General features: G+C 41.6%; 1 protein-coding gene across 7 annotated transcripts in view; it reads left to right on the top strand.

Moving 5' to 3' along the window:
• LOC123502556 (metabotropic glutamate receptor 5-like) overlaps positions 1–10,000 on the top strand; it is a 126,300-nt gene that overhangs the window by 53,379 nt on the left and 62,921 nt on the right. The window lies entirely within an intron of this gene.

Here is a 10,000-nt window from a genome sequence, read left to right as displayed (position 1 = left end):
TGAATAAGGTGTTGAACTCTATCATTAGCATCATGAAAACACGCTTAACTCCCTTCAGTACAATGACGCGTTTTTATATTTATTCTGGTTACTATTTGGTGGTTTTATACAGTTTCAGATACATATTTGGGGATTAGAATAGTGAAGACTGTGGTCATCAATCTCCTGACCTCCATAGACCTTTGCTAATGTCAATAAAATGGTCTAATCGTACACAAACTCAAAGGTAAATATGTGTCCCAGTATTGAAGGGGCTAAACAAACGAATGACTTTCACTAAAGTTTAAAAATTTTCCTGCTCTGGTCGTGTTTCGTTAATCTTCATACCACTGTAAAAAAAAACTTAGAATAGACATAAAAAGAAAGAAAAGAGAGAAAAGAGACTTGATTTTGTCTAGTCACAAGCTATGTCAACATTGCTCACCACGAAAAAGTGCCCCAAAACTTCTATTTATCAAGTAAAAACATTGTCTGGCATTGGAAAAGATTAAACTACCATTACAATAACGACGAAGGCAACATTCAATCGGCTAATACATAAATCAACCTCTTCAGCACCATGACGCATTTTCACATTCATTCTGCTTATTATTTGGTGATTTTATACAGCTACAGAAACTTAGATGGGTGATTAAAATACAGAAGACCATGGCCATCAATCTTCTGACCTCCATAGACCCTTGCTAATGTAAATAAAACTGTCTAGTCATACCCAAAACTCACGCTCAAAATATGTCCTTGTACTGAAAAGGTTAGAGAGTCTGAACTGATATAAAACGATCCAATTATAACAACGAAACATTCCTAACGTGTATTAACTAGCAATTTTGTATGAAGGAGTTGTTTAGGTGGACGTTTCCTGTTTTTGTAATGCTCTTAAGACGTTTTATATTCGCATACGTGAAGACTCTCGGCCATGAAGGGTTTTGAATTGTTATTGTGTTGTTAGTATGGTGTTTGGCAGTGACCTTGTCTTGCCTCATCTTTCCTCACTGCCAAGGAAATGATAATACAACCTGAGGAGGAAGAGGAGGAGGAGCAGGAGGAGGAGGAGGAGGAAAAGGAAGAGGAGTAGGAGGAGTAGGAGTAGGAGGAAGAGGAGGAGGATATAGAGAGTATATTATTAATCTATTGCATTTCATATACATATTTTTTCCCGGGTCGTAATGTATAGTTTCTCTCTCTCTCTCTCTCTCTCTCTCTCTCTCTCTCTCTCTCTCTCCCAAACCCTTTCCTTCCTCCTTTCCCTTCTAATCTTTCCTTAATTTCTCCCTTTTCCCTCCTCCCTCCTCCCTCCCCTCCCCACCTTCTCTCTCTCTCTCTCTCTCTCTCTCTCTCTCTCTCTCTCTCTCTCTCTCTCTCTACACCCTGCCCGTTCCTTCTTCCTATCCCTTCTAATCTTTCCTTACCTTCCCTCTCTCTCTCTCTCTCTCTCTCTCTCTCTGGCCATTATGCAAATTCTCACGACCTTCAGCACAGGGCGAGGTGAAGAAAGCCACCTCACTACAACACACAGGTGCTTCTGCCTCAAAAAGACTCGTTCTCTGCCTTATAAAACGTAATTTTCACCATATAAGACGCGGGCTGACTTTACAAGAAATTGGACATGATGACTACTACACTCTCTCTTGTTGTTGTTGTCGTTGTTGGGGGTGGTGGTGGTGGTGGTGGTAGTGGTGGTGGTGGTGGTGGTGGTGTTCTTTTCTTTTTTTTTTTTTTTTTTTTTCTTCATCTCTATTATTTTTTTGTCTTCAGTGATTTCCTTTCTCTTGTTTTTCTTCTTCTTCTTCTTCTTCTTTTTTTTTTTCTTCTTTTTCTTCTTCTTCTTCCTTTTCTTTTCTTTTTATTATTCTTCCTTTTCTTTTTTTCTTCTTTTTTCCTTTTTCTTCTTTTTCTTCTTCTTCTCCTCCATTTTTTCTTTTGTCTTCAGTGATTTTTTTTTTCAGGATTGAATTTAAGCCGAAACAGAAAAAAATTTGGAGGTCAGTTGAAGTGTGTGTGTGTGTGTGTGTGTGTGTGTGTGTGTGTGTGTGTGTGTGTGTGTGTGTGTGTGTGTGTGTGTTTCATGGTTTTCTCTGTGTTTTTATTGAATTTTTGGGTGTTTGTCTGTCTGCCTGTCTATCTGTCTGTCTGTCTATTTATTTTGTGTAGAGGGATGGAAAAATAATGTGGTGTGTAGCAAGAAGAAAGGCAAGGCTCTCTCTCTCTCTCTCTCTCTCTCTCTCTCTCTCTCTCTCTCTCTCTCTCTCTCTCTCTCTCTCTCTCTCTCTCTCTCTCTCTCTCTCTCTCATAACACACAAAATCTTCAAATGAAACGAGGCGTGAAGGCGAAAGAATCTGAAACACACACACACACACACACACACACACACACACACACACACACACACACACACACACACACACACACACACACACACTAAATTGGTCCAGGTAAATAAAATAGAAATGAAATAAATAAATAAAAAAATAAGAAATAAATAATAACTAACAGCACACTTCAACCCTTTCCTTCCTACCTGCGCTTACCTGCTAATCTTCTCACCTGTAAAGTCTGCCACACAACCCAGCACAGGTGAATTTGTGTACATGTTTGCAGGTAAACAGGAGCATCTTATGGGGCGAATATTACAAACACCTGCCACCTTGATGCCTCTCCCTCTCCTCTCTCTCCTCTCCCCTCTCCCTCTCTCTCTCCCTCTCCACCACCTGTTAGCGCCACCCTCGCCTGACAGGTGGTGGCGGGCTCATTACCCTCTAATGAGACGAAGGTGAGTCAGGTGGTGCTTATAAGGAGCCTACTTGCCTACCTTGCTCCCTCCTCTCTCTCTCTCTCTCTCTCTCTCTCTCTCTCTCTCTCTCTCTCTCTGCTTGCTTTCCTTCATATTTCCTACTTTTCTTCCTTAATTTTTTCTTATTTCTTTTTATTTATCTCTTGTCTCTTTCTTCTTTCTTTCTTACCTTGTCCTTCTTTTTCCCTTTCTTCTTTTTCTTCCTCGTTTATTTTCTTGTTTTCTTACTACTCTCTTTCTTCTTTTCCTTCCTATTCTCCTTTTTCTCTACTTCTATTTCTCTTTCTTCCTTTATTCTTCTTCTTACTTTATTGTCTTCTTGTTTCCCAGATTTTTCCTTCTTCTTAATCCTTTCCTTATCTTTCTGTCTCCTATTCCTTCCTTCCCTCTTAACAATCCTTCTCATCTCCTCTTTCCTTCCTCTTTCCTTCTCTTACTTTCTTCTTTCCTTTTTACCTCATTCTTTCTCTCCTCCCTCTTCCTAGCCCTTTGTCTTCCTCTTTTTTTCTTTTTCTTCCCTTCTTCCTTCCCTTCCTAGTTCTTCCTACTTTCTTACATCCATTCCTTAACTTTCTTGCATCTACTTACTTTTCTCCTTCCTTCATTTCTTCTCCTCTGATTCCTAATTAATTCCTTCCTTCCTTCCTTCCTTCTTTCTCCACACTTTTTTATCACCCTCTCCATCACTCCTTTCATATTTCTCTTCTCCCTTTCGTCTGTTCTTTCTCCTAATACTTCTCTTACCCATCTCTTCCCTCCCTCCTTGTCTCCACCTTCCTCCCCTTAATGTTACCAGTCCAGCCTCTTTATGTTCACAATTACACTAAGCAATTCAACAAGCAACGTGTTTCTCCATTTCCCAGCCTTCCTATTCCCTTCCCACGCTCTCCCCACGACTTATTATTATTCTATTTCTGCGCCACATACTTCTCCTCACCCCCTTCTCCCGTTTCTCTCTTCTCTCCTTCTCCTCCTCCCCAATCACGTTGATAAAATGCCTCCTCCCTCCTCTCCTCCCTTCTCTTTCCCTTCCCCTGTCTCCAGTACTTTATCTTCTCTTCCTTGTCTCTTCTTCTCTCTTTTGCCTTTTTTCTCTCTCTCTCTCTCTCTCTCTCTCTCTCTCTCTCTCTCTCATTATATTCTATTTTCACCCTTCATTATCGCATTTCTTCCTATATATCATGTTTTCTTCTTCTACTTCTTCCTATTCTTCTTCCTCTTCTTCTTCTTCTTCTTCTTCTTCTTCTTATTATTATTATTATTATTATTATTATTATTATTATTATTATTATTTCCTTTTCTTCTTCTCTTTTTCTTTAGTTCTTCCTGTTTTTCTTCTTTTCAACATTCAACTTTTTCTTGTTCTCTTAATAAATCCTCAAACTTCATCATCATCATCATCATCATCATCATCATCATCATCATCATCATCATCATCATCATCTTCTGTCACTCATCCTGTTCCACTTTCCTTCAACGTCTGTCCTTTCTTGTCCTTCTTCCACCTCTTTTCTTCAGTATCAATTTCCCCTCCATCTCTTCCTCCTCCTCCTCCTCCTCCTCCTCCTCCTCCTCCTCTCCTCCTCCTGGTCTGCCCACACACTCGCCTCCCCGCCCTGCCCTCTTCACGCCCCACGCTCCCTACACACACAATATTCTTCACCTACACAAAGCTGACCCGCTACACACTTGCCTTAAATTATCCTCCTCCTCCTCCTCCTCCTCCTCCTCTTCTTCTTCTTCTTCTTTTTCCTTTTTCTTCCTTTTCCTCGTCTTCGTTTATTTCCTTCTTGTTCTCATTCTCTTCCTTATGATTTTTCTTGCTGTTTCTTCTCCTTAAATCTTTCATTATTTTTTTTTCCTTTCTCATTTTTCTCATTTCTATTTTTCATTCTTCTCTTCCTTCATTCTATCTTTCTCGTGTCATGAATTTGCGTCTTCTTAACCTAACCTAACCCAACCTAACCTTACCTAACCTAACCTTACCTAACTTAACTCAACCTAACCCAACTTAACCCAACCTAACCCAACCTAACCCAACTTAACCCAACCTAACCCAACCTAACTTAACCCAACCTAACCTAACTTAACCCAACCTAACTTAACCTAACCTTACCTAACCCAACCTAACTTAACCCAACCTAACCTTACCTTACCTAACCCAACCTAACTTAACCCAATCTAACCCAACCTAACTTAACCCAACCTAACCTAACCTTACCTAATCCAACCTAACCCAACCTAACCCAACCTAACCCAACCTAACCTAACCTAACCTTACCTCATACAAACTGTGACTTAATTTGACCTAACCTGACCTCACAAAGTCTAGTTTACCTGGCGAGACATTATAATTACACACACACACACACACACACACACACACACACACACACACACACACACACACACACACACACACACACACACACACACACACGCCTCTTGCGACCCAGAATAAGAGGAAAGAATTACCTACATCAGCGAACCTTCTCAATAGCCTCTCCCTCTCCCTCTCCCTCTCACTCTCCCTCTCCCTCTCACTCTCCCTCTCACTCTCCCTCTCTCCCTCTCCCATCTCTGTTCCAGCTCCGAGTCCATTTCCCTCTCTCTCTCTCTCTTTCTCTCTCTCTCTCTCTCTCTCTCTCTCTCTCTCTCTCTCTCTCTCTCTCTCTCTCTCTCTCTCTCTCTCTCTCTCTCTCTCTTCCTCCGATTCTTGTATCCTTTTCCTTCTCTTTAATTCATCCCTCACAAATTATCTTGTTAATTGAGAGAGAGAGAGAGAGAGAGAGAGAGAGAGAGAGAGAGAGAGAGAGAGAGAGAGAGAGAGAGAGAGAGAGAGAGAGAGAATTTTTTTTTACTGCCGCCCTGCATGTGTCCTTCTGTATGTCTGTATCTGCTTGTTTCTCTGTCCGTCTACACACACACATACACACACACACACACACACACACACACACACACACACACACACACACACACACACACACACACGAATAGTTTAGTTTAGTTCAGTTAGTTTATTGACAAAATGATGAGTCACGTGCTTTAAAATACAGGAATATGAAAATTATACAAATGAACAACAATAATAATAATAATAATAATAATAATAATAATAATAATAATAATAATAATAATAATAATAATAATAATAATAATTGAATTTAAAACACACCCTTGTCAGTCGTCCAAATAACACTAAAATATTGTATCTATTTTTTGTCTATTATTCTGAACAGGTAAAGGAAAATAAAGGTAAACACACACACACACACACACACACACACACACACACACACACACACAGTTAGCAATCAAAGAAAACGAGGAAAGCGTCAGGGTGAAGGTGGGAAGCATAAATAAGGAAATGAATACAAGGAGGTGAGAGAGCAAAATTTTTCATAAGCCCTTAATATGAAACGCATCCACGAGCAACAGGAGGAGGAGGAAGAGGAGGAGGAGGAAAAGGAGGAGGAGGAGGAGGAGGAGGAGGAGGAGGAGGAGGAGGAGGAGACAGAGAGAGAGAGAGAGAGAGAGAGAGAGAGAGAGAGAGAGAGAGAGAGAGAGAGAGAGAGAGAGAGAGAGAGAGAGAGAGAGAGAGAGAGAGAGAGAGAGAGAGAGCCACATAAAATTTCTGTAATAGCGGCTCGGTTAGTAGTAGTAGTAGTAGTAGTAGTAGTAGTAGTAGTAGTAGTAGTAGTCGTACCATTATTGCTCTAGAGAATCTAGAGAGATGTGGAAGGAGGAGAAGCCGCCATTTTTATTACACTGGTAACAGCTGCAGAGAGAGAGAGAGAGAGAGAGAGAGAGAGAGAGAGAGAGAGAGAGAGAGTGAGACTGGAGCAATACTGTAGCGATCCAATCAGTCACGAGGGATACACTCTCTCTCTCTCTCTCTCTCTCTCTCTCTCTCTCTCTCTCTCTCTCTCTCTCTCTCTCTCATTCCTTCACTTTTCTCACTCATTTTCCATTCATTTATATTTTTCTTGTTTATTTCCATTACTATTTCTCTTTTTCCTTATTTTTTCTCCTCTTCTTCATTCTCTTTTCTCTTTATAATTATTCCTTCTTTTCATTTCTTCTCTCCTCTTCTCTCTCTCTTCCCTCTACTTTACATTATTTTCTTTATCTTTCCTCCTTTTCTTCTTTCCTTCTAATCCTCTTTATTCTTCCTTCTTTTTTTCTTCTCTTCTCTCTTTTCTTCCTTCTTTCTATCTTTCAACATTCCTCCAACTATTCTTCCACCTCATCCTCTCTCTCTCTCTCTCTCTCTCCATTTCTTTCGTTTCTTCCACTTTTCTCTATTTCGTCTTTCTCATTTTTTTTTCCATCCCTTCACTTCTCTCTATCTTTTCCTCTTTTCCTTCGTTTCCTTTACTTTGTCTTCCTTTCTTCCCTCTTCTCTCTCTCTCTCTCTCTCTCCTTGTCTTTCCTTCATCTGTTCCTTCTCTTCCTTTTCCTTTCTTTGTTTTCCTTCTATTCCTACTCTGTGCCTATTTTCCTTCCTCTCCCTTTCCATACCTCACTCTGTCCATTTCACTCTTCCTCTTCCTCCTCCTCCTCCTCCTCCTCCTCCTCCTCCTCCTCCTCCTCCTGCCCCGCCACACCTGTCCGGAGCAGGTGTGGAAGGGGTGGACAGGTCGCTTCGGGCAAGTAATTTATCTCAACGCACAAAACGATTTACAAAACGCACAAACACGCATACACGCAGTCACGCACTCACTCACGCACTCATGCACTCACGCTCTCATACACACACTCTCACTCACAATCACTCATATACACACGCACACGCACACATACTCACAGTCATTCATACACACACACACACACACTCACAGTCACTCATACACACACACACACACACACTCACACATAGAGACGAACAGTAGAAATAATAACATACCAACAAAGACAACACTCACACACACACACACACACTCACAACACTCACCACCACCACCACCACCACCAACAACAACAACAACAACAACACGTGACAGTAGAAGTTTTCCGACAAAAAAAAAAAATAAATAAAATAAAACAGAACCACTTTTTTGTGTCAGCGAATAATATTAGTAATTAACAATAAATAATGAATCCCAACACACTGACAACTCTACATGTTAAATTTGAGTTGAAATAGTTATATAGCAGTTTGAGTCACCAGTATGAGTGTCACCAGTTAGAGTCTCAAGTCACCAGTTAGAGTCCCAAGTCACCAGTCAGAGTCCCAAGTCACCAGTCAGAGCCCCAAATCACCAGTCAGAGTCCCAAGTCACCAGTTAGAGTGCCAAGTCACCAGTTAGAGTCCCAAGTCACCAGTTAGAGTGCCAAGTCACCAGTCAGAGTCCCAAGTCACCAGTTAGAGTCCCAAGTCACCAGTTAGAGTCCCAAGTCACCAGTTAGAGTCTCAAGTCACCAGTTAGAGCCCCAAGTCACCAGTTAGAGTCACAAGTCACCAGTCAGAATGCCAAGTCACCAGTCAGAGTCCCAAGTCACCAGTCAGAGTCACAAGTCACCAGTTAGAGTGCCAAGTCACCAGTTAGAGTCCCAAGTCACCAGTCAGAGTCCCAAGTCACCAGTTAGAGTCCCAAGTCACCAGTCAGAGTGCCAAGTCACCAGTTAGAGTGCCAAGTCACCAGTTAGAGTCCCAAGTCACCAGTCAGAGTCCCAAGTCACCAGTTAGAGTCCCAAGTCACCAGTTAGAGTCCCAAGTCACCAGTTAGAGTCCCAAGTCACCAGTTAGAGTCCCAAGTCACCAGTTAGAGTCCCAAGTCACCAGTTAGAGTCCCAAGTCACCAGTCAGAGTCCCAAGTCACCAGTTAGAGTCACCAGTCAGAGCCCCAAGTCACCAGTTAGAGTCCCAAGTCACCAGTCAGAGTCCCAAGTCACCAGTTAGAGTGCCAAGTCACCAGTTAGAGTCCCAAGTCACCAGTTAGAGTCCCAAGTTTAAGTCACGAATTCAGATCCCCATGCAGTTTATACTAATTAGCTTAAGTCACCATCAAGGAGGATCAATAAGATAAGGTCACCAGAGCTAAGGTCACCAAGCAAAGGTCACCAGGCTAAGGTAAACAAGCAAAGGTCACCAAATTTACGGTCACCAAACTAAGGTTATAAAGCAAAAGATCACAAGGCTAAGGTCACCAAAACCTAAGGCAAAAGCTAAGGTCACCAAGTTGATGTCACCAAGCTAATGTCACCAAGCTAAGGTCACCAAGTTATGGTCAGCTAGCTAATGTCACAAGGCTAAAGTCACTAGGCAAAGGTCACTAAATTAGGGTCACAAGTTTACGGTCACCAAGCAAAGTTCACCAAGTTAAGGTCACTAACTTTAAGGTCACCAAACTAAGGTCAACCACAAGCTAAGGTCACTAGGCAACGTTCACCAAGCATAGCTCACCACACTAAAATCACCAAGTTAAGGTCACCAAGTTAATGTCACCAAGCAAAGATCACCAAAACCTACGGTCACCAAGTTAATGTCACCAAGCTAATGTCACCAAAAGCTAAGGTAACCAGGCTAAAGTCACCAAGCAAAGGTCACAAAGTTAATGTCACCAAGAGCTAAGGTCACCACGTTAATGTCACCAAAAGCTAAGATCACCAAGCAAAGGTCACAAAGCAAAGGTCACTATGTTTAAGGTCACCAAATTAAGATCAACCACAAGCTAAGGTCACCAAGCTAATGCCATCAGAAGCTAAACTCACCAACTTAATGTCTCTACAAGGTAAGGTCACAAGGCTAAGGTCACAAGGCTAAGGTCACAAGACTAAGGCCACTAGGTTAAGGTCACCAAGTTACAAAATATCACCAAACTATACATTACAGGAAAAAAAGGTCTCTCTCTCTCTCTCTCTCTCTCTCTCTCTCTCTCTCTCTCTCTCTCTCTCTCTCTCTCTCTCTCTCCACGACCATAAAAAAGAAAAAAGAGAAAATGTCCCCTTGAAAATATAAAAAAAAACGAGAAAATAGAAAGAAAAAAGAGAAAAAGAAAGAAAAAGACTTCATGGACATTATTGCGTGCTCCAGCTGCCATGGGGAGGGGGGGAGAGAGAGAGAGAGAGAGAGAGAGAGAGAGAGAGAGAGAGAGAGAGAGAGAGAGAGAGAAGGAGGAAAGGGGTTGGGAGAGTGAAAGAGATCAGAAGGAAGAAGGATAAGGAAAGATAAGGACGAAGAGAAGGAGAAGGAGGAGGAGGAG

The sequence above is a fragment of the Portunus trituberculatus genome, chromosome 12 (genome assembly GCF_017591435.1).
Source record: "Portunus trituberculatus isolate SZX2019 chromosome 12, ASM1759143v1, whole genome shotgun sequence".
Lineage (NCBI taxonomy): Eukaryota > Metazoa > Arthropoda > Malacostraca > Decapoda > Portunidae > Portunus > Portunus trituberculatus.
This window is presented reverse-complemented; position numbering and strand designations above follow the sequence as displayed.